Raw genomic sequence first — 25,626 nt, 5'->3', positions numbered from 1 at the left:
CAAAGACAAGCTGGGAAATTCTCTCTGAATGCTGAAGTCACTTTCCCTTTTAAGGCATTCAACTGATTAGATGGCATCACTCATTGCTGACAGAGTCTCCTTGGTTGACTGTAGATGTAATCAGGCATCTATGCAGTAAACTCACTGATGGCTAAAGTCCATAAATATCATCGTATTACAGTTAGCCCAGTGCTTGCCTGACCAAACAACTGGGCACAATTACCTGGACGAGTTGACACATTAGCCTAACCCTCACAGTAGCAATGCTTCAATATTTGTTCAATTGTAACAAATGTACCACACCTGTGTAAGATGTTGTTAAGAGTGAAAATGTCAGAGGGGAATATATATGGTGTATTAATCAGGGTTCTCTAGGGAAACAGGATTAACAGAAGATATCCATCAATAGTATGTGATTTTATGAGTTTCTCACTTGACCGTGGGGATGCATAAGTCCAGGTTCCACAAGCAGGCCACAAACCAGGGCCCCATTGAAAGTCCAATGAAGGTTCTTGGTAAGTTTCTTGGAAATGTTGGCTGTCCAAACACAAGCTGGGAAATTCTCTCTGAATGCTGAAATCACTTCCCCTTTTAAGGGATTCAACTAATTAGATAAACCATCACTCATTGCCGACAGCAATTTCCCTGATTGATGTAGATGTAATCGGCTATCTATGTAATAAAGTCACTGGTGACTAAAGTCCATAAATGTCCTTGTATTACAATTAGTCGATTGCTTGCTTGACCAAACAACTGAGCACAATTACCTGGCCCAGTTGACACAATAGCCTAACCATCACAGTCCACACCTTGTAAATTGTCAACCATACACGTTACCTTAAACCATAATTAGTCTTTAAGTTAAAACAATAACAGATATGCATATATATATATTTTCCACCTAACAATGTTCTACTCTCCTGTGTACAACCAGAAATGCATTAATTCCCTACAGAATAGGGTACAAGTCCTTGAGTAATATTCACTCTCAAATTTGACATCCTTAAATATTATGACATGAAACTAATATAACTTGTCATATGATAGGGAAAAATGTTCGGGAAGAAAACAAAGAAATTCATTATACAGTCATACTCAAAACACGAAAGAAAGATTTGTGATTATTACAATCCTTGTTTCTGTAATTGAACACATGGCCAAAGATCTTATTTATCACTACCTGCATCCACTACCCATTCCATATTCCTGTTATCCTCAGCAAGCACCTCAGCTGACTGTGGTTCTTTGCCTGGTTGGGTGACCAAAACTTTCATTCCTAAAGATTCTGAACCTTTGTTAGTCCTGCTCGGATTGGGTTGTTGCAATTTTCCATTAACTTTAGTCACAGAACATGGAAGTACTAAGAGACACATGAGAGGATCTTCTGTATTCCAGGCAAACTCTTCTTTACCCCTAATAATTCCCTTCATTGCTGGTTGATTCAAAGGTAAGAGGAGCCAAAAGTAGCCAGGTGGCAGTCTTAACTTCTAGTTCAATGAAATCATTTTTGTGTTCCCTTGGGGTAGCACTCCTCCTCTTGGGACTAAAACCTGCAGACCAGCAGACCTTGAGGTTGCAGGGACAGGAAGCAAAACTTTTCCTGGTGGGTCACTAGGGATAATAATGAGTAGTGTTACTCCATTTCCATCTCTATATTCCTGTACCCATGAATCCTGGTTATTGAAAAAACAGTACCATATACTGGATGCTGATTTAGAGCATACACAGCCTCCTGGACAACATTGCCCAGCCCTGCAAGGTATTGACAATTGTAACTGTAATTGAGTCTTTGAACGGCCATTCCACTGTTCTATTAATCCAACTACTTCAGGATGAAGGGGAACATGGTAAGACCAGTGAACATGGTAAGACCAGTGCCCATTCCCACACATCATTTGCTGTGAACTGGTTTCCTTGATCAGAAGCAATGCTGTGTGGAAAGCCATAGCAGTATATAAGATGTTTGGTAAGTCCAAACATGATAGTTTTGGAAGAAACATTGAATGCAGGAAATGCAAATCAGTATCCAGAGTATGTGTCTATTCCAGCTAAAACAAATCATTGCCCCTACCATTGTGGAAGTGATCCAATGTAGCCAACCTGCCACCAGTTATTATGCTGGTCACCTCAAGGAACGGTGCTATATTGGAGGCTGAGTATGGATCTCTGCTGCTGGTAGATTGGGCTCTGAAAAGTGGGTATAGACATGTCAGCCTTAGTGAGGGGATGTCCATGTTGTTGAGCCCATGCAAAACCTCCATCCCTACCTCCATGGCCACTTTGTTCATGAGCCCATTGGACAATGACAGGATTGGCTGGGGAAAGAGGCGTAGCATTAGCCACAGAGCAGGACATCTTATCCACTTGATTGTTAAAATCTTCCTCTGCTGAAGTCACCCTCTGGTGAGCATCCACACGGGACACAAATATTTTCATGTTTTTTGCCGACTCAGAAAGGTCTATCCACATACATCTTCCACAGACCTCTTTGTCACCAATTTTCCAATCATGTTACTTCCAAGTCTCTGACTATCCAGCCAAACCATTGGCAGCAGCCCATGAATCACTGAACAAACACACCTCTGGCCATTTCTTCTTCTAAGCTGATGAACAACTAGGTGCACTGCTCAAAGTTCTGCCCACTGGGAGAACTTTGAGATATCCCAGAAAAGGTCTGCAGTCCTGCAGTTGTCCACTTTTGAGTGGTACCTGCATATTATACAGAACCATTGGTAAACCAGGCCAGGATTTTCTCATCCTCAGTGAACTGATCCTAAGTGACTCTCCAGGAGATCAAAGCTCTGGGATGGGAAAAAGATGGTAACATGGAAGGGGTGGTGACCATGGGCATTTGGACTACTTCCTCATGTAACTTACTTGTGCCTTCAGGGCCCACTCAAACCCTATCTCATATATACCACTTCCACTTTATTATGGAGTACTGCTGTGCACGCCCAACTTTATGGTTTGGTGGGTCAAACAATACCCAGCTCATGAAAGGCAACTCAGTTCTCATGGTAACTTGATGGCCCATGGCTAAGCATTCAGTCTCCACTAAGGCCCAGTAGCAGGCCAAAAGCTGTTTCTCAAAGGAGAGCAGTTACTTGCAGAGGATGGTAGGGCTTTGCTCCAAAATTCTGAGGGTCTGCATTGTGATTCTCCTACAGTCCTGCCAAAGGCTCCAGACAGCATCTCTATTTGCCACTGAAACTTCCAGCACCATTGGATCAGCTGGGTCATATGGCCCAAGAGATGGTACATCTTGGACAGCAGCTTGGATGTGTCACAGAGCCTCCTCTTGTTTTAGTCCCCAGTCAAAACTGGCAGTATTTTTTTTTTCAGTTGGTAAATGGGCTGAAGTAGCACACCCAAATAAGGAATGTAATGACTCCAAAATCTGAAAAGACCAAATAAGGGTTGTGCCTCTTTTTCTGGTCATAGGAGGGACCAGGTGCAACAGCTTATCCTTCAGTTTAGAAGGGATATCTTGACATGTCCTACTAGACACCTAGAAATTTCACTGAGGTGGAAGGCCCTTGTATTTTTGTTGGATTTATCTCCCATCCTCACTCATGCAAATGCCTTACCAATAAGTCTGGAGTCTTTGTTATTTCTTGCTCACTAGGCCCTATCAACATGATATCATCAATACAATTGACCTGTGTGAGGTGTTGTGGCAGAGAGAGATGATCAATATCCATGTGTACAATACTATGTCATAGGGCTGGAGAGACGATATACCCCTGTGTCAGGACAGTGATGGTATACTGCTGTCCTTGCCAGCTGAAAGCAAATTGTTTCTGGTCGTCCTTATTAATAGCAATTGAGAAAAAAGCATTTCTCAAATCAACAGCTGCATACCAGGTACCAGGAGATGTGTTGATTTGCTCAAGCAATGATACCACATCTGGGACAGCAGCTGCAATGGGAGTCACCATCTGGTTAAGTTTATGATAATCTACTGTCACCCTCCAAGATCCATCTGTTTTCTCTACAGGCCAAATAGGAGAGTTGAATGGGGATGTGGTGGGAATCACTATCCCTTCATCCTTCAGATCCTTGATGGTGGCACTAATTCCTGCAATCCCTCCAGGAATCCAGTATGGCATTTGATTTACTATTTTGCCTGGTAGGGGCAGTTCTACTGGCTTTCACTTGTCCTTTCCAACCATGAAAGCCCTCACTGCACAAGTCAGGGATTCAAATGGGGATTCTGCAAGATACTGAGAATGTCTATTCCAATTACGCATTCTGGAACTGGGGAAATAACCACAAAATGGGTCCAGGGAAGCACTGGACCAACTGTGAGATGGACCTGAGCTAAAACTCCATTAATCACCTGACTTCCAAAAGTCCCTACCCTGACTGGTGGACCACAGTGGTGTTTTGGGTCTCTTGGAATTAATGTCACTTCAGAGCCAGTGTCTAATAATCCCTGAAATGTCTGATCAATTCCTTTTCCCCAGTGCAGAGTTACTCTGGTAAAAGACCATAGATCTCTTTGGGGAAAGGTGTTCAAAAGATTAACAGTATAAATTCTCGGCATTTTAACAGGATCCTTCCCCAAGTAGACTTGAACTCCTCCTCATTCAAGGGGCTCTTGTTTTGTAAACTGTCTCAAGTCTGGGAATTGATTAAGGGGCCATGATTCTCTGTATCTGTAATTTGAGTTAGGGTTTCATTCTCTGAAACTAGAACCCTTCTGTTTATGCAAATCCAGAAGTTTAGCAGACTGCCCATCTATTTCACTGCTAGGTACCCCATTATGTATTATCCAACACCATAATTCTACATGACTCAGACTATTTTGAGTGCTTTTTTGAATCTGTCTTTCATTGTGGTAGCCATGCCCACCTTGACTTTGGGGATTAACTGCTGATACTTGACTTTTACCAGACTGACATCCAGTCATCCCCATAATGTTTAAGGATTCTAATTCCATCACAGCTCTCCCTAGTAATATCTGGACTACAGAGAAGAGCAACCACAGAGCTCTTCAGGGAAGATGGAGTTAGCCTTACAGATGTATTCCTCATAGTCCTGGTTAAAGGTGTGTCCTTTGCACATTCCTGTGGTGGGTGGGCAGCTCTCAAATGGTAAATCCATTCTAGCATTCCAATCTCCCTAAGTCTTTGAATTCTCTCCTCTACTGTGTACCAGGGCAAATTGGGCATTTCAACGTGAGACATGGTAGGCCATCTTTTGGCCCATGTTTCAATCAGTCACACAAACTATTAGAGCCCTTTTAACCCCCTGAGCTACAGCATTGAATCCAGAATTTCTGCTTAATGGGCCTATATCAATAAATTCAGCCTGATCCAACTTTATATTGCTTCCACCATTATCCCATACCCTTAGTATCCATTCCCACACGTATTCCCCTGATTTCTGTCTATATAAGTTGGAAAACTAATGCAGTTCTTTCTAAGTATACCTTATGTCCTCATGGGTCACACTTCCTATTTCACCTTTGAGGGTTTGTTGTGATTTTAGTCTAGTAATAGATCTTGAAGACATGTGGTGATGGGGGTGGAGTGGGTAAGGAGAAGGATTAGATATGCCTTTCAAGCTACAGACCTCAGGACATTCCCTTGCATTTTCTTCTGGTGAGACAGGATTAATCTCTTCAGGCATGGGCTGGAAGGTAGTTTCCTCAGGGCAGACTGAAGGCTCAGCAGTGCATGCTGGAGTTTGACTTGTATGTGCCTCAGGGCTAGGAGGAGGTCCAGACTGCCTGGGGCAGGCCAGAGGCTGGGCGGGGCAGGCCAGAGGCTGGGCAGTGCAGGCTTCGGTTTGGCTGGTACCCACCTCAGGGATGGAAGAAGATCCAGACTCCCTGGGGCAGGCTGGAAGCTGGATGATGCGAGGTTCACAATGTGTGGTCTCCACAGGGCAAACCAGGCCATCACAAATGTATCTGGTAAAGTCTCAACAGAACTCAGGGTTCCAATTTCCCCACCAATATTATCATCATCCCATATGTCTCCATCCCAGTCCTCTGGGTTCCACTCCTTTCCAATCAATGCCTTCACTTTAACTGCAAAAACCCTGCGACATTGAGATTTTAGTTTTCTTTGTAACTGTGCTACTCGTACAAGGAGAGTCAGAGTTTGGATCTCAGATATTTCCAGCCTGTGGCTATAGGAGGCAAATTTTCTTTCAGAGCACACATAGAAACTTTCATATCATTCATGCTGTGTTACAGTTTCAAATTTGAAGGCTTTAACTCATCTCTTCCTTTTATAACTGTATCCAGAGTATCTAGAAGGTGCCAGCCAACATCATTATACCTTTTAATTCCACAAAACTCTGTGAAAGTGTTGAAAACACTCTTATCCACATCCTTGCTTCTTATAAGCTTGGAAGTAGAGGAATCCAGTGATGACATTTTTCTTATCTCTCTTGCCAACTCACACTGTGGACTGTTCGAAACCTTTTCATTATTGGAAAGGGAGTCATTAGTACCCCTGAATTCAATTAAAGTAGAGAGCCAATTGCAAAACTCCCAGAACCACCTCAGTGGTACCAAACTGTATTAGTCACAGTTTTCTAGGGAAACATAATCAACAGGAGATATATGTCAATAGTATGCGATTTTATGAGTCTCTCACATGACCGTGGGGATGCACAAGTCCAGGTTTCGCAGGCAGGCTGCTCTAATGAAATTCCAATGAAGGTCCTTGATGAATTTCTGGGAGATGTTGGCTCTCCAAAGATTAGCTGGGAAATTCTCTCTGAATGCTGAAATCACTTCCCCTTTTAAGGGATTCAACTGATTAGATTAACTGTCACTCATTACAGACAGCAATCTCCCTGACTGATGTAGACATAATCAGCTATCTATGTAATAAAGTCACTGGTGACTGAAGTCCATAAATGGACTTTATGGACAACTGGGTACAATCACCTGGCCAAGTTAACACATTAGCCTAACCATCACTAATAGAAATCTTTATATTTTCAATGGGAAATCCCTTATATTTTTGGTGTAACTTTTCTGTAATCTAAAACTTCTTTAAAAATAATGTTAAGCACACACACAGAAATAAAACCTGGAAGACTTCAGTGGAAGATTTTCTCTATGTGTTTGGACAAAAAAATCTCATCCAGGAATGATTTAATTTAAATAAAAGCATTTTAAATTATGACTGAAACCAATAAAGACTCATACTCAATGATTATGTGGAAAAAATGAAAAAAGAGAATAAGTGTAGCTTGATTCGACCTCAGTGTTTCTTCTCATAGCTCAGATATAGATGTTTTATGTTAGAAGGTACAGACATTGTGAAGCAGTGATTGAATAATGTTTTACATTATATCTATCATTACATTAGAAAACCATTTGACGAATTTAGACATGGCCATAAGCCCATTCATCGCTTAGTGCTCACATGATACCAACATACTGCTTTGCTTAGTGATTACATTTTTAGTCTTTATTTGCCTTTATTTTGTCCCACAGAATCTAAGATAGTGGGTGTGTTTCTGCTATCACTCGTCTTTTTATACAGAAATTATTATTATTATTTTTTAAGATTTATTTATTTATTTCTCCCCCCCACACCCTGGTTGTCTGCTCTCTGTATCTATTTGCTGCGTCTTCTTTGTCCACTTCTGTTGTTGTCAGCAGCATGGGAATCTGTGTCTTTTTGTTGCATCATCTTGTTGTGTCAGCTCTGTGTGTGTGTGGCAACTGTCTTGGGCAGGCTGCACTTTCTTTTGCGCTGGGCAGCTCTCCTTATGGGGCATACTCCTTGCACATGGGGCTCCCCTATGCGGGGGGCACCCCTGCGTGGCAGGGCACTCCTTGCGTGCATCAGCACTGCACATGGGCCAGTTGCACATGGGTCAAGGAGGCCCAGGGTTTGAACCGCGGACCTCCCATGTGGTAGATGGAAGCCCTAACCACTGGGCCAAGTCCGCCACCCTATACAGAAATTATTTGATAAATATTTGTGATTGAACAAGTCTTTATTTTTATGTTTTTCTATATTTCTGGGCACCTACTACTTAAATGATCAGAACAGAAATTTTTAGATTTCTATTTTTGTTTTTTCAGGAATATCTGCTTTTCTCCCTCTCAAAATATATATACATATAAATTCCTGAGAGCAGGATTACTGTCTTTACTCAATGTTGTGTATCTAGGGCCTAAACAGTGTTTTTCACATAGTAAATGTTGGATTAATGCTCACTGAATAAATGAACACATTGGATGAATAAATACATGTTAATACTTCCTATTTTCATAGATCCTTGTCTATAAGGAAATGACATCAAAATATTACAAAGGTGACAAGCAGAAGGAATATGGAGGATTAGAGAGGGGGAGGGATCACTTCTCTCCCAGAAAAAAATAGATAGAGGTAAGGTGAAGACCAGATGGAAGGCTAATCTGGAGCTCAAGGCATCAGGAGAAGGTGAGAAACCACCCAGAAAGAGAGATGGGAAAAGGAAAGGAGTCTCAATGGTCTGAAAAAATCCCATAAGTGGAGCTGCATTAGCAACAGTATGGGCCCTTCCCTCTACCTCTATAGCAAATAGCTCTCTGTGGACTGCAGTAGCTATGGACTGACAGAATTGCAGTGGTCCTTTTCTCCAAGAAAGGGGAGAGGGAAGGACACAGCCTATAGCAAGTTCAGATTTTGTTTAATGAATTTGGTCTGCTGCATTGGAGGGGTTGCACACTTCGAGGCCTTTTGGGGTCACAACATTGCCCTGAGAGGGACAGGCAGGGAGCTAAAGATATTGCATTCTCAAACAACCTCTCTACTGCCCCCGGCTGGTTGCTGAAGAGGCAGGGAGGAAGGATGTGGCTGGCCAAAGGTGGAGAACAGCTTTTGAGAAAGTTTGTTTGTGAAACTTGGCCAGCTCTGGGGACACTGCTTCTGCACCCTCCACCAACCTGAGGAATTACATTGAATGCCTTCTCCCTTAGCACATGAGGTCTGAACTGAGAGGTCTGCCAAAGAAAGCCATCTGCTGGTCAAACCAGAAAAGTGTATGAGAAGGAAAAATAAATAAATAAATAAAAGAAACAAGCAGGTACATTTACTGCCACCCACTGCAAGATCCTTGGAAACTGGTCCGCACTCCATTACCAGATCCTCAGCCCTGATTTGAGCAGTTAAACAGGGAAAATTTGAAATATCTAGAACAAGTTGGACCAGGAGTCAAAGAACAGTGGTAGTATACAGCTACTTAACAGTAAATCCCTAGGTAAGAGAGAGAAACTAAACATCAAAGTAAATTCAGCATCAGAATCTGATGCCTAGACATCAGCAAAAAATTACAAGCCATACAAAGAAAAAGGAATATATGACTCAGGCAAAGCAACAATCAAAGCTCCAGACGAGACACAAGTCTTGAAACAGCTAAAAAATGAGGTCCATACATATCTACTAAGTCAAATCATGGAGTTGAAGGCCAATATGGCTACGGAAATAAAAGAAATTCGGAAGACACTGAGTGAGCACAGAGAAAACTTTGAAATCTTGGGTAGAAAAATAACAGAGCTCATGGGAATGAAAGACACAATAAGTGAGATAAAAATGACAACAGAGACACTCAACAGCAGATTTGAAATCATGGAAGAGTCAGCTATGTAAAGGAAAGAACAATTGAAATTGAAGAGTAAGAAGAACAGAGAGAGAGAAGAATGGGAAAAATTGAGCAGGGACTCAGGGAGTTGAATGATAGCACATATGTATTATGGGAGTTCAGAAGGAAATGAGAAGGGGAAAGGGTAGAAAGAGCATTTGAGAAAATAATGGGCAAAAATTTCCCAACTCTCCTGAAAGACATGACTATGTGTGTCCATGGAACACAGCTCACTCCAATTAGAAAAAATCCAAATAGATCTGCCCTGAAACACATAATATGCAGAATGTCAAATGCCAACCATAAAGAGAAAATTCTGAAATCAGTAAAGGAAAAGCAAAACACACATACAAGGGATGCCTAATAAGACTTAGTGCACATTTCTCTTCAGAAACCATGGAGACAGAAGGCAGCGGTATAATATAATTAGAGTACTGAAAGAAAAACTGCTAGCCAAAAATTCTTTACCTAGAAAAACTGTCCCTCAAATGTGATGGTGAACTTAAAATACTCCCAGATAAACAGAAACTGAGAGAGTTCATAAACAAGAATCCAGCTTTGGAGGAAACACTCAAGGGAGTTCTGAAGCCAGAAAAGTAAAGAGAGAGAGAGAGTTGGAGGAGAGAGCAGAAGTGAAGACTATCAGAAAAGGTAACCAAAAATGTAAAAGGGTGGACAAAAATAAGATATAACATACGAAAGCCAAAGGATAAAATGGCTAAAGTAAGTAATGCCTTTACAGTAATAACACTGAATGTTAATGGATTGAATTCCCCAATTAAAAGACATAGACTGAAGCATGGATAAGAAAATAAGAGCCATCCATATGCTCTCTGCAGAACACACACCTTACACCCAGGAATGTAAATAGTCTGAAAGTGGAAGGTTGGAAAAAAATATTTCATGCAAATAGTAAGTTAAAAAGAGCAGGCTTAACTGTATTGGTGTCAGGCAAAACAGACTTTAGATGCAAAGATGTTATGAAATACAGAAGGCCATCTTATGTTAATAAAAGAGACAACCGACCAGGAAGGAAAAACAGTCATAAATATCTATGCAGCTAGCCAGGAAGTCACAAAATCGATGAGTCAAACTCTGGCAAAACTGAAAAGAGAAATAGATGTCTCTACAATAATAGTTGGAGTCTTCAACATGCCACTCATATCACAGAACAACTAAACAGAAGATCAACAAGGAAACAGAGAACTTGAACAATGTGATAAATGAACTGTACCTGATAGACATATATAGAACTTTGAAACCCAAACCTGCAGGTTATGCATTCTTCTCAAGTGCTCATGGACCATTTTCTAGAATAGAACATATATTGGGCCACAATACAGCTCTCAATAAATTCAAGAAGATTGAAATTATACAAAGCACCTTCCCTGATCATAATGGAATGAAGCTCAAAATCAATAATAGCCAGGAAAGGGGGAAATTTGCAAATATATGGAGACTAAACAACACACTCTTATACAATCTGTGGATCAAAGGAGAAATTGTGACAGAAATTCGTATATATCTTGAGGTGAATTAAAATGAGAACACAGCATATCAAAATTTATGGGATACAATAAAGGTCATGCTTAAAGGGAAATTTATAGCCCTCAATGCCCATATTAAAAAAGAATAAAGAGCTAAAATTAAAGACATAACTGAAAATTATAGAAACTAGAAAAAGAACAGCTAACCAATCCTGAAGCAAGCAGAAAAAAAAAAGAAATAACAAAGCAGAAATAAATGGAAAACAAACAAACAAAAAATAATAAAGAAAATCAACAAAACCAAAAGTTGGTTCTTTGAGAAAATCAGTAAAATCAATACACCCTAAGCAAGATTAACAAAGAAAATAAGAGAGGAGATGCAAATAAGTAAAATCAGGAATGAAAAAGGGGACATGAAGACAGACTCCACAGAAATAAAAAAGATAATAAGAGGATTTCATGAGAAACTCAATGCCAACAAATTAGACAAGCTAGATCAAATGGACAAATTCCTAAAAATCACAAACAACCTACATTGACTCTAAAAGAAGTAAAGGAACTTAACAAACCAGTCACAAAGAGATCAGTCATCAAAATCTTCCAAAAAAGCGAAGTCTGGGATCAGTTGTCTTCACATGAATTCTACCAAACATTTCAAGAAGAATTAATATCAATCCCTGGGAAGCGGACTTGGCCCAGTGGATAGGGTGTCCATCTACCACATGGGAGGTCCACGGTTCAAACCCTGGGCCTCCTTGACCCATGTGGAGCTGTACCATGCACAGCGCTGATGCGCACAAGGAGTGCCCTGCCACACAGGGGTGCCGTCCATGTAGGGGAGCCCCACGCGCAAGGAGTGTGCCCTGTAAAGAGAGCCACCTAGCGTGAAAGAAAGTACAGCCTGCCCAGGAATGGCACTGCATACATGGAAAGTTGATGCAGCAAGATGATGCAACAACAATGAAAAAGAGAACACAGATTCCCATGCCGCTGACAACAACAGAAACTGACAAAAAAAACACACAGTAAATGAACAAAGAGAACAGACAACTGGGACAGGGGTGGGGGGAAGGGGAGAGAAATAAATAAAATAAATCTTAAAAAAAAATACCAATCCTGTTTAAACTCTTCCAAAAAATTAAAAAAGAAGTAAAAATTACCCAAGACATTTTATGAAGCCAACATCACCATATTATCAAAGCCAGGTAAGATACAAGAAAAGGAAATTACAGACCAATCTCTCTGATGAGCATTCATGCTAACATTCTCAACAAAATACTTGCAAATCAAATTCAATAACATATAAAAGCAATTATACATCATGATCAAGTGGGTTTTATTCCTGGTATGCAAAGGTGGTTCACCATAAGAAAATCAATTAACATAATAAACCACTTTAAAAAATCAAAGGGGAAAAATCACATGATCATCTTGATTGATGCAGAAAAGGCATTGACAAAATCCAGCATCTTTTCTTGATAAAAACATTTCAGAGGGTAGGTATAAAAGGGAAGTTCCTCAACACAATAAAGGGCATACATGAAAATTACACAGCCAACATTGTACTCAATGGGAAGAGGTTGAAAGCTTTCTCTCTAAGATCAAGAATAGGACAAGGATACCCACTGTCACAACTGTTATTCAACACTGTGCTAGAGGATCTAGGTAGAGTAACTAGGCAAGAAAAAAATAAAAGGCATACAAATTGGAAAAGAGAAAGCAAATCTCTCACTATTGCAGATGACACGATCCTATATTTAGAAAATCCCCAAATATCTACAACAAAGCTACTTCATATAATAAATGATTTCAGCAAAATGTCAGGCTACTAGATCAACACACAAAAATCAGTAGCATTTCTACAACAGTAACGAGACATGGAGGAAGAAATCAAGAAAAAATTCCATTTACAATAGCAACAAAAAGATTCAAATATCCACAAATTAATCTAACCAGGAATGTAAAGTATCTGTATTCAGAAAACCACTAAACACTGTTAAAAGAAATCAAAGAAGACCTAAACAAATGGAAGAACATTTCATGTTCATGGATTAGAAGACTAAACAACCTGAAGATGTCAGTTCTGCCCAAACTTATTTATAGATTCAATGCAAATCAATCAAAATTCCAAAAGCCTACTTTGCAGAAATACAAAAGTCAATTACCAAATTTATTTGGAAGAGAAAGGGGTCCCAAATAGCCAAAAACATTCTCAAAAGAAGAGCAACATCAGAGGACTCAAGTTTCCTAACCTTGAAGTAAATTATAAAGCTTACAGTGGTCAAAACAGCATGGTATTGGCATAAAGATAGACACAAAGACCAATGAAATAGAACTGAGAGTTCAGTTATAGGCTCTCAACTCTGTATTCAACTGATTTTTGATAAACCAACCAAGTATATTTTCTGGGACAGAACAGTCTCTTCAATAAATGGTGCTGGGTGGACTGGATATCTATAACTAAAAGAATGAAAGAGACACCCCTATCTCACTCCTACACAAGAATCAACTGGAAATGGATCAAAGACCTAAATATAAAAGCCAGGACCAAAAAACTCCTAGAAGATAATGTGCGGAAACATCTATAACAACAAGTAGGAGGTGGGGGTTTCTTAAACCTTACACCCAAAGCATGAGCAACAAAAGAAAAAATAGATTAAGGGAACTGTGGTTGGCACTGGGGTTGGTGTATACTTAGGATAATTGAATCTCTGGGCTGTCCATGTGCCAGCTGGGCCCTGAGCCTCAGTGATGTTGCAAAACCTACTCTACAGTTTGTTGGACTTACCCAGGTGAGCTGACAGTAGGAGACTCCCATCTATTAGCAATGTGGGATCAGAGCCCCATCTCAACTGAGAAATGAAGTGGGCATAGCCATCCCAGGGTCCTCAGGATTGGGAAATAAAATATGCACTAGAGTGGACTTATTGGTATTCTACTGGAGAATTATTGTGACTCCAGCAATGGAAGAAATTACATCATTGATGTGGAGACTGGCCACTGGAGTTGCTGAAGGCAGGGAGAGGGAAAAGGAGGTGTGATACAGGGCCATTTTTGGGACTTGGAGTTGTGCTGAATGATATTGCAGGGACAGATGCAGGACATTATATATCCTGCCATAACCCACTGACTGGACTGGGAGAGAGTACAAACTACAATGTAAACTACAACCCATGCTGTGTAGCAGTGTTCCAAAATGTATTCATCAAATGCAATGAATGTACCACACTAATGAAAGAAGTTGTTGATGTGGGAAAAGTGGGGGTGTGGGAATGGGGTATATGGGAATCTCCTATATATATATATTTTAAAGATTTATTTATTTTAATTATTTCTCTCCCCCTCCCCCTCCTGCCCCAGTTGTCTGTTCTCTGTGTCCATTTGCTGCGTGTTCTTCTTTGTCCACTTCTGTTGTTGTCAGTGGCACACGGGAATCTGTGTTTCTTTTTGTTGAGTTATCTTGCTGTCAGCTTTCTGTGTGTGCAGTACCATTCCTGGGCAGGCTGTACTTTCTTTCGTGCTGGGTGGCTCTTCTTATGGGGCGCACTCCTTGTGCATGGGGCTCCCATATGTGGGGGACACCCCTGCGTGGCACGGCACTCCTAGCGTGCATCAGCACTGCACATGGGCCAGCTCCACACGGGTCAAGGAGGCCTGGGGTTTGAACCGTGGACCTCCCATGTGGAAGATGGATGCCCTCACCACTGGGCCAAGTCTGCTTCCCTCTCCTATATTTTTTAATATAACATTTTGTGTGATCTATGTATATTTTAGAAATTATATATATATATATATATATATATATATATAAATAGATTAATAGGACCTCCTTAAAATTAGACACTTCTGCACCTCAAAGGACTTTGTCAATAGGGTAAAAAGGCAGCTTACTCAGTGGGAGAAAATATTTGGAAATCATATTTGACAATGGTCTAATAGCCATTATACATAAAGTGCTCCTACAACTCAACAATAAAAAGACAAATGGCCTTATTAAAAATGGGCGAAACACCTGAATATATACTTTGCTATAGAAGAAATACAAATGGTGAAAAAACACTTAAAAAATTCTCGGTATCAGTGGCTGTTTGGGAAATCAAATCAAAGCTACAATGAGATATTTTTTCACACTTAATAGAATGGCTACTGTTAACAACAACATGTATAGAAAACTATTGAGAAGATGTGGAGAGAGAGAAAAACTTATTTACTGTTCATGGGAATGTAGAATGGTACAGCCATTGTGGAAGTCTGTTTGGCAGTTCCTAAGGAAGTTAGATATAGATCTACTATGTGTCCTGGCAATATTGCTACTAAGTATACACCCAGAAGAATTGAGAGCAGTGACACAAACAGACATCAGCACATGATGTTTATAGCAATATTATTCATAATTACCAAAAGATGGAAAGGTGTCCATCAACTGATGAACAGATAAACAAACTGTGGTATATACACATGAAAGAATATTATTCAACTCTAAGAAGAAATGAAGTTGTGAAGTATATGACAATATGGAGGACATTATGTTGAGTAAAGCAAGCCGGGCACAAAAGTACAAATATTGTATGACTTCTCTATTATGAGCTAAGCAGACTCATGGAGTTAATAGCTAGAATATATTCAATAGAGAAAAGAATGTGGCTATATTAATAGAATGTAAAGTGAGGGTTAATTTGTATAGAATCAGTAAAAAGCGGTAAGTGTTTGGAAATGAATGGAAATGGTGAAAGCACATCATAGATTTTGTAATTAGTAGCAGTAATATAATAGTGTTTTTTTGGTGTTTGTTTTTTATTTTTAGTAATGAGAATGCTCTAACATTGATTTAAGTGATAAATGCACAACTTGGTGATTCCACCAAATGCCATTGATAGCACCCTTTAGATAAACTGTGTGTTTCTGAACAAAAAAAATAATAAGGGAGGTTGGGGGAAAATATACCTACTATAAGATATGGACTGTAGTTAGTAGTGATATTTAATGATGCTTTTTCATAATTTGTTACAAATCTTTCACAACAATGAAGGTATTTGTTGTGGGGTGATGTATGCCAGCTGTGTATGATGTTATGCATGTTTGTTTTGTGAAATTGTTATTAAAATGAAAAAAGTTACAATGTTTATATAGAGACACTTCTAACATTTAAAGTTGTTTCTGGTATTAATATATAATACTAAGCTGTGATGGAAAAGAAATCTGAAAACACAGTGAGATAATAAAGTAAATGTTTATTTCTGTTTCATTTACCGGTATGAATAAGAGTGTGCTAAGCTGAAAAGACTTGCTCTTCTTACTGGGTCCTTCAGTAGATAAACTTTTAAAATATTAAATTGATAAATTTTTAAGATATTAAATATTGGGTCTTCCATTAAATTCTTATTTAAATATCCTGTTAGCCAATAAATACATGCTTTGCAGATATTGACCCCTCAACATTTTAAAACTTCCGTTTCAAATGTCTTTATCATATGTTCAAAGTTGCATTATTTTTGTTTGTTGGTTGCTTTTAGTTTTTCTAAAATTATTGGGCATCAGACAATCATTTCTTAGCCTCGAAATAGATAAACTATTATTGCATTAAAGCTGTATGCATGCACATATTTATAACTTGGTATACAAAGAAAACATTTTTGAACAATATGTTGTCAGTATTTATCACTGGGGGTTGACTTTAAGGAGACTGTCTCTATGAGCATTATAGATTTGGCAATGTTGGATTTCTTAAAAATGCTATATTACTTTTATAATCATGAGCCTCAACAGACTTGCAACTCCTACATTCTGGTTTATTGGACTTACCCCACTCAGCTAACATGGAGGCGAAGAAGGTCAACCACCACACCAGGGAGCCAAGAGTGCCTACAACTAAAAGCAGGAGAATTGCATCCATCATCCATGTGGAATCTAAGCCCCTTCTTGATATAGATGTGAAGTGGACACAACCATTCCAAGGCCCACAGGATGGAGGACTAGAGTATGGATTAGAGTGGACTTACTGATATTCTATTCATGAACTATTGTGATTAGTAATCAAAGAAAATGTGGCATTGGTGTGGAGAAAGTGGCCATGGTGGCTGCTGGGGGTAGGGAGTGGGAGGAAAAGATGAGATGTGGGGTCGTTTTGGGGACTTGGAGTTGTCCTGGGTGGTGCTGCAGGGACAGTTACCAGACATAGTATGTCCTTCCATGGCTCACTGGGTGGACTGTGGGAGAGTGTGGGCTATGATGTGAACCATTGACCATGAGGTGCAGCGGTGCTCAGAGATGTATTCACCAAATGCAATGAATGTCTCATGATGATGGAGGAGATTGTTGTTATGGGGGAAGGACTGAGATGAGAGGGGTGGAGGGTTCATGGGGACCTCATATTTTTTGAATGTAATATTAAAAAAAAAAAAGATACTTTAAAAAGGATGAACTTTTGAAACAATACTTCATTATGATGATGAATATTTTAACCATTTATGACAGAGCAAAGGAATTATGCCCAAAACAAAAATCACCTGTTTTTAACATTAAAAACTACCTTCAAAAATGAATTAAAACACATAAAAATATTGTAAATATTATCTAAGCCCTTACTTTTTAGGAAATCAGACGTAATTCTTATTTCCACAGTAGTAAATACTGTGGACCATTACCATAAATATGAAATTTTTTTTTCATTCAAAGAACCATTGCCATAAATATGAAACCTTTTTAGAACTACTTTTAGAAAAGAATGATCCATTAAAGGAAATGATAATCAAACATACCAAAGGTTTACAAATTTGATGCAAAAATTATCTCCATGTTCATTCTGAAAAGTACTATGCTAAGTTCAGTTTCATCTGTAAGGAAATAAATTTAATCAACCTTGACTCAGTGTTCATTCAGAAAGGTCTTTACTAATATTCCACACGATTCTAAAATATTGCATGTTATTTGATAAAACTGATAGGAATCAATACAAAAGGCTACATTTCCTAAAAAGTGTCCTAAAAACTTTCCAAATATGAGTTTTATGGAGTGAGAGATAAAGAGATTAAGAGATCTTGCAATAGGGTATTGAACAAGAATTAGTAATGAAACTAATGGAACCTAAACAACTCAATAGCATTAGAGAAATATTTGTCACTTCATCTGTGAAACATATTAAGCTTTACTAATTTAATTAAATGATTATTTATTTGCACTCCAGTTGGAGTTTTGTAATTTACAATTCAAATTTTAACTCATAAAACTTAAATTTTACCTTTGGGGTTTTACCTAGATGAAATATTGGCACTCCTGCTGGAATGCCAATAGAAAATGTCTATGTTCACTTATGAATAATACAGCAAAAATTCTATTAAATATTTCAGAAAATATAAAACTAAAATTTCACTTATCAGGAAATTAACCCCATTGTCATGATGCTAGTAAATCCATATATAACATTTATTACCTATATCAAGACATTTAATCTTCATGACAAAGCTATGAGGAAAGTATATTTTATAGAAGAAGAAACTTGTCCAAAGTCTGCTACTAGAACCAAGTGGGGATTTCAGTCCATGCAATCTGGCTCTACTGTCTAATCCCTAAATTATCGCATTATAAAGCTGCTATGCACTTGAATTATTTGTCATATACTGTAACCCCTTCTCTTGGCCCCAAAAGATATTTAAGTAAGGGTGTGGTTTTGTTATGGTGTTAATTTGAGTAGCATAAATCATAACATATTTCACCTTCCTCCTCCCAATCACAGCTGCTCCCTCTTCAAATTAACTAGTCTTTTGAAATTTAAAGTAATTATTTCTTGTGTTTCTTCATAGTTTTATGGCCCATATGGTCATCCCAAGACACATTCCTTTAGCCCAGCCATGACATCATTTACTTTTGTTGAGTCTCTTGTATTCTACAAATACCCTTCCATCTGTTGCTTTTCCTTACAAAGTGTCAGTTGAATAACACAGGTTATTTGATTTCTATCATTTTCTAGAGTCTGGATTTTGCTGATTGCATGTTTTATCTCCTCTGTATTTCCTGCAAACGGGAAGATGGATCCAGAGTTAGTCTCTTGGGTCTCATCACTTTGGCAAGACTCTAGAGGGTGCTGTGTTCTTCCATCAGAAGAAAATCATATCTAGTAGTCTCACTTTTTATGAGGTTTGCAAGTGTTGCTGCTCAAAGTCTATGTCCATTAATTCAGAGTGAGCTGGAAAATGGCATAATCTAACTTTTTCATTCATTTTTCATATATTAGTGGGAATACTTCTTTTAAGAGATGTTTTCTTCCTTCTAATATTTGGTTACGCAATGATATAGTTTATCTAGTAAAGATAGGAGAAATGCTTTCTTTCTACATATAAGTTCTCAAGATAATAAACTTATTCACTCTAAAAATGAATAGTTTGGATTTCTTCTCATGATCAGATAACAGATTTAATAATATCTGGAGTTTTTCATTGCTATTGAATCTTAGATCATTCCATTTATGGCTCCGATTGTCCCATCTTTGGCAAGAGGGGTTTTCCTTAAGTTGGCTCCCAAGTACTTTTGATTCAATACTGATAGTATTGATTGCTTTCTTATCTGGAGTTAAAAACTGTATTAAACTCATTTTGTAAATATATTTTGTATATTTTTAATATATATATCTGGCCCCAAATCTGTAATCAGTCATTTCTTAAAAAAAACACAACAAAACTTGATATGAATGGTATTTCAAAACTAAAATATAGGTGCTAAGGATGCTTCTAGCTACTATGTTGATCATTGTTTCTACGCATTTTCAGTGGACAGAGGTAGGAAATTGTAAATACAGATTTCCAACTGAAATATATATGTAAAATATATTTTAGATAAGTATATGTAACTTTATATGTTGTTGTATGCATATATGTACAGAAATGATTGTGTTTGCGCATGTGTGTGGTGTATATTTAAATGTCTCATGAGTTCTAACTGATACTTCACATTTAATGTGTTGCATCCCACTGAACCAGCAGCAGCACCACTCTGAAATAAGAAATAGTGGAGTTACAGCCAGGACTTCCCTAGATTGCCGCTACAGCAGGGCCTTTTGAGATTCTGAAGAAACAGGTACCAAATCCCAGGGTAATCAGTCTTTAAACATTTGTTAGGGAAACTTACTGTTAGAGCTTTGCTATAATTAACAAGCTGTAGCTTAGTTTTCTCTGATATGCACTGGGAAAATGGCAAACCCCGTCCCCAGTGTCTGAGGGCACTTTCCCACAGGTTAAAAGAAGGAACTTCGTAGAGACAGGAGTAAAGGGAGACAGAGATCTTTATATCTGCATACTTGAGGGATATGGAGGTTTTTACTACCCCTACCTGCATATCAGAGGGAGACAGAGACAGAAACCTTCACTATTTACAAACCATTTAAAACCACTCAACCCCCTCCCACTACCTCACTCAGACCCTCAACTCCCCTCCCACTATTATTTCCCTGCCTAAAACAGTTCTTTATAAATTCAAGTCCCCTGCTTCCAGGAGTGGGCTGAAGTCTCTCTTCAGACACCCACCATGCTGGTGGGGTGGCTGAAGTCTGTTCTTCAAAGCCCCTCTGTTGGGAGAGTTTCCCAATAAATTATTTGTCTATAGTCATATCAGTCTCCGTGTCCCAGTAAGTGCCATATTTTTCTCCAACACTTACTTACAGAGAACTGCATGTACCTTGCAAGGGACAGTGAGATGGCAAGAGATTCACTAGAGTATGTCCATATCTATGATTTATAGGGTTGAGAGAAAAAGGTGGCCAAAAGCCAGATGTACGTTTGCAAGTCTTTGGAAAACATCTGGGTATGTGCTTTTTTATCAAATCAAGATGAGCTCCAGGCAGGTAGCATTCAAGTTTATAACATCTGAAGCTCGGCCTGCTTCCAGTGAGTTATAGTGAGGGTACCTGGGGAGGGGAATGCAGGGTTGAGGTCAATCCTTGGTCAGGTAGGAGATGCTATACATATATACAAATTTAGTAAAAGACAATTCTTAATCTTATCCATATTTCACCATAATCTATGTTTTATTACTCACTGATAATCCTCATTTTAAATGAAATAAGGGGTGATAGACCTAGAATATGTTATCATTACCCATATTACACACACAAGTTGGCAGTATTATAACATTACTTCCACCTATATTATTACTAAAAACAGTTCAGTATGATTACTAAAAAGAGTTCATTTTTATCTTGCATTTGCTTTTGAAATCCTCCACTCATTTTATTGTTCTGCTTTCTACATTGTAGGGCATATAGCCATTATGTACCATACTATCTCCTTTTTAACTTTCCTTTAGTCTTAATTTTAGATTTAAAAAACTCTGTATTTAATGATCACCACCAAAACATACATTGATCACTTTCTAATCATTTTTCTGTCAAGTTTTTATTCTTTCGTATAATCCTTTAGAATTGATAATGGGAACAATATTTCCCAAGCTCTCTCATATTGATAAATTTGTGCTCTTTATGATTGGAAGTCAATTTTCCTTGATAAAATATATCTTAATCACATTTATTATTTTGAATATCTTAAGTATATTACTTCATTTTATTCTGGAATAAAAAAATTAATTTGGTAATCTAATGATCTTTTCCTTGTATACAATTTGCTATTTTGCCTAGGATTGTCCTCTAAAGTCTAACAATTTTGCTAGAATATATCATAGTTTTGGTCACTTATCTTCGATTTTTTTTGGTATACAATGTTAGCTTTCAAGATTAGGAGTGTCTCTTTTTCTTAATATCTGTATGTGTGTGTGCATGTATATACTTTTGCTGTTAATAGAATAATTATAGGAAGGTTCTCTTGAACGATATTTTAAAATATTTGTTATTCCCTTTTTTTTTTTCACAGATTCTTCTATTGGATGTATGTTGGATCTTCTTTGCCAGTCTTATTTTATGTTTCTCTTGAAACATTTTCTCTCTTCAATTTATTATTTTTTTCAAAAATTTTTCCTTTGTACCATATATAACTTGAGACATTATTTGTGGTTTCATTTATTTTTTTTGTACCTTAAAATTTAGTTTTAATTCTAGAATAAATGTATTATTTCCAATTTTTTAATGTGTTTTGCCATCTCATTTATGAGTTTTTTCTAACTTAATTTATGTTGGTATTTCATCTCATAATATGACCTCAGTATCTTTTAGCTTATTTGAAATAGTAGGCTATAGTTTTGATCTGTTTGTATTCACATCTTTCTGATGCTTTTATTTTATTTTATTTTTTGGTTTGTTATTCTGCCATTTATTCTCTTTTTTCTTACAAGAACTTTTTTTTGTCTTTATTTTTTTAAATGTTACATTAAAAAATATGAGGTCCCCATATACCCCCACTCCCCTCACCCCACTCCCCCCATAACAACAATCTCCTCCATCATCATGGGACATTCATTGCACTTTGTGAATACATCTCTGAGCACTGATGCACCACATGGTCAATGATCCACATTATAGTTTACACTCTCCCCCAGTCCACCCAGTGGGCCATGGGAGGACATACAATGTCCAGTAACTGTCCCTGCAGTACCACCCATGACAACTCCAAGTCCTGAAAATGCCCCACATCACATCTCTTCTTCCCACTCCCTACCCTCAGCAGCTACTGTGGTCACTTTCTCCACATCAGCGCTACATTTACTTCCATTACTAATCACAATAGTTCCAGAATGGAATGAGATTTTCCTTAACCTTTTGTTATTGCTCCTTATCTTTTATTGTTTTATAAAGTTTTAAAAATATATGACTTTATTTCTGAGATTCCTTATTTCTGTTCTGCTACCTCACTTTTTCAAAATTCACTTTTCTTTCCTTTTATATTCTCTGTCTGGCTTAATGCTGGTTTAGCTTCAACATCCTGGAAAGACATGTCCTGGAAGGACGTACTTACTGATCTACGTCAAAAGTTCAGACCTAACAAGAATCCTTGCACATACTTGCTAATAAATTGGTAAAAAATTTTTCATTTTTAACTATTAATCTAAAATTGGCCCAATACACTTCTTGTTGGCTCTTTTATTGTACTTCTATTATCAGGTCAATAGGATACTCTCATGTTTTCCTCTACTTCATCCAATATAATACTGATACACATGCCTATTGATGGTATGGCCTATCTATTTGCATTTTGCAGTTCATGGGGATAATTTTTAATTTAATTTAATTTCAAACGCTGCCCATGAGTTTTGGTTTTGAGGTTTACTTATTCTATTTTTGTTCAAAGAGATTCTAAATCTATATTTCTTCCACTGCTGGCATTGTCATAGAAGACTGGAGTCCTATTTTATAACTGCTTTTATAAATATCTTTCCAATTTGATTGTAATTTAAGCACTAGTCTATGTGGCATATGTACTTATGTTTAATGGTTAAAAAGTGTGAAAGTTTCATAGAAATTTCATATTTGAACAGTCTCCCACAATCCTATCTAAAAATACACATTATAATTTTGTAGCTATTAATATTCATGTAACCCATGCCTTCACTACATTCCTCTCACTCCATCCTTTTTTCTGAGCTTTGTCTAAAATGTTGTGATACTTTTTACTTTCATTTATAAAGTATCCATTTGCATCTGTATTTTCTTTTCTCTATTCTTATCTATTGCCTTCTATTATGTTTCCTTGATTTGATATTTCACTCACTATTTTGTTTACCAGCAGTATCTATTCTACCCTTTTCTATTAAGTTCTATATTTCAACCATTACATTTTTCTTATTGGATATTTTCACCTGGCTTCTTATAACTTATTTATCCTACACTGTGATACTAATATCAATCTTTATTTTGAGGATATTTAATATGTTTACTTTACATTATTGATCTATCTCTTACACTAATTTTCTTTTTTTGTTACATATATGGTTCAACATATATGGAGCCCCCGGTTGCAGCTTACCTGCAGAACCTGGACTTGTGCATCACCACAGTCATGTGAGAGATTCTTATAAAATCGCATACTATGGACAGATATCTCTTATGGATCCTGTTTCCCTAGAGAACCCTGACTAATAACAACTTGATACCGGGAGTGGTTCTTGAGGAACAGAGTCTTAAACACGGGTGTCTGAGGTGGCTCTGTGAGTTTTGCAATTGGCTGCCTACTCTAATTGAACTCAAAGGTACTGAGGAACAGAGTCTTAAACACGGGTGTCTGGATTCTGGATTCAGTGCAAACAGACAGCAATTTAATCAGGCCATTCAGTTTGCCATTTCAACTCATTAGAAGGAAACATAATCATCTCAATAGATGTAAGAAAAAAGTAATGAAAGTCAACATTCATTCATTATAAAAGCTCTCAATATATTAGGAATAGATAGAAGTTTCTTCAACCTGATGAAGGACATCTACAAAAAATGTCCTACAACTAACATCATATGTTATGGTGATAGACAATATTTTAACCTAATACTGGGGACAACTAGTAAGTCTGCTCTTTTCATTTGTATATAACATCACAGTAGAGGTTCTAGGTATTTTCTAAAAGTTTAGAAAAGGAAATAAAAGGCATAGAGGCTGGAGAAGAGGAAATAAAACCGCCTCTTTACAGACAACATGATCTTATGTATAGAAAACCCTTAGAATCCACAAAAATATGAACACACACACATAAAAAAACAAATTGCATTTCTCTATACTAGGAGTAAACAATTAGAAATTAAAAATTTAAAAAGTACAATTGACAATGGCACCAAAAAAAAAAACCATGAATATATTTACTAAAGTATGTGTACAATCTGAAGACTGACAACTAAAAAACTCTAATGAAAGCAATTAAGAAAGATTTAAATAAACTCATTATAGCTAACTTACTAATTACCCCCAGTTCAACTACAGAATTAATGCAATCTCAATCAATATCCTGGAAGACTATTTTTTACTTATTTAGTGGAATTGACAAGCTAATTCTAAAATTTACATGGTAAAGCAAAGGGACTAAATTAGTCAAACAATTCTGCAGAAAGAATTAGAGGATTCATGTACTCTCTTCAGTAATTACAATAAAGCTACAGCAATAAAGACTGTATAGTATTGGAAGAATATAAGACATGTTGGATATATTATTCAGCATATATTGCTGGTAAAATTGCTTACCAATTATACCAATTTAATTCTTTCCAACCAATAATTAAGAACTATAAATAAGTTTGGTTTTGTTCTCTCTCTCTCCCTTTCTATACCTCTCCTTCATTTCTTTCTTTCCTCCTTCCTTCCTTCCATCTTTCCTTACTTTTTCTCCCAACCTCCTTTTTTTTTTTTTTTTCAAATTCTCTAATTATTTCATATCATGGTTTGCAAATAGAAAGACATAAGATTGATGCCTGGTATCTGCACTCTGACTCTTTTTTTTTTTTTTTTTCAAATTACTTAAACATTTTAAGTTTCTATTTTTGTGGAAGGTACCAAAAGATTTAAATTGGAAGTATCAAGATCTACCTTATGAGTTTTGGGCATACTTATGAGAGAGAAGGAATTATAATTCTTAAATAAAATAATAAAAGTTAAATTATTTTTGATAATTATTGTAACATAGGCTC

Source organism: Dasypus novemcinctus, chromosome 4 (genome assembly GCF_030445035.2).
Source record: "Dasypus novemcinctus isolate mDasNov1 chromosome 4, mDasNov1.1.hap2, whole genome shotgun sequence".
In the NCBI taxonomy this organism is placed as follows: Eukaryota; Metazoa; Chordata; class Mammalia; order Cingulata; family Dasypodidae; genus Dasypus; species Dasypus novemcinctus.
The sequence above is the reverse complement of the archived record's forward strand: the minus strand, read 5'-3'. Positions refer to the sequence as shown.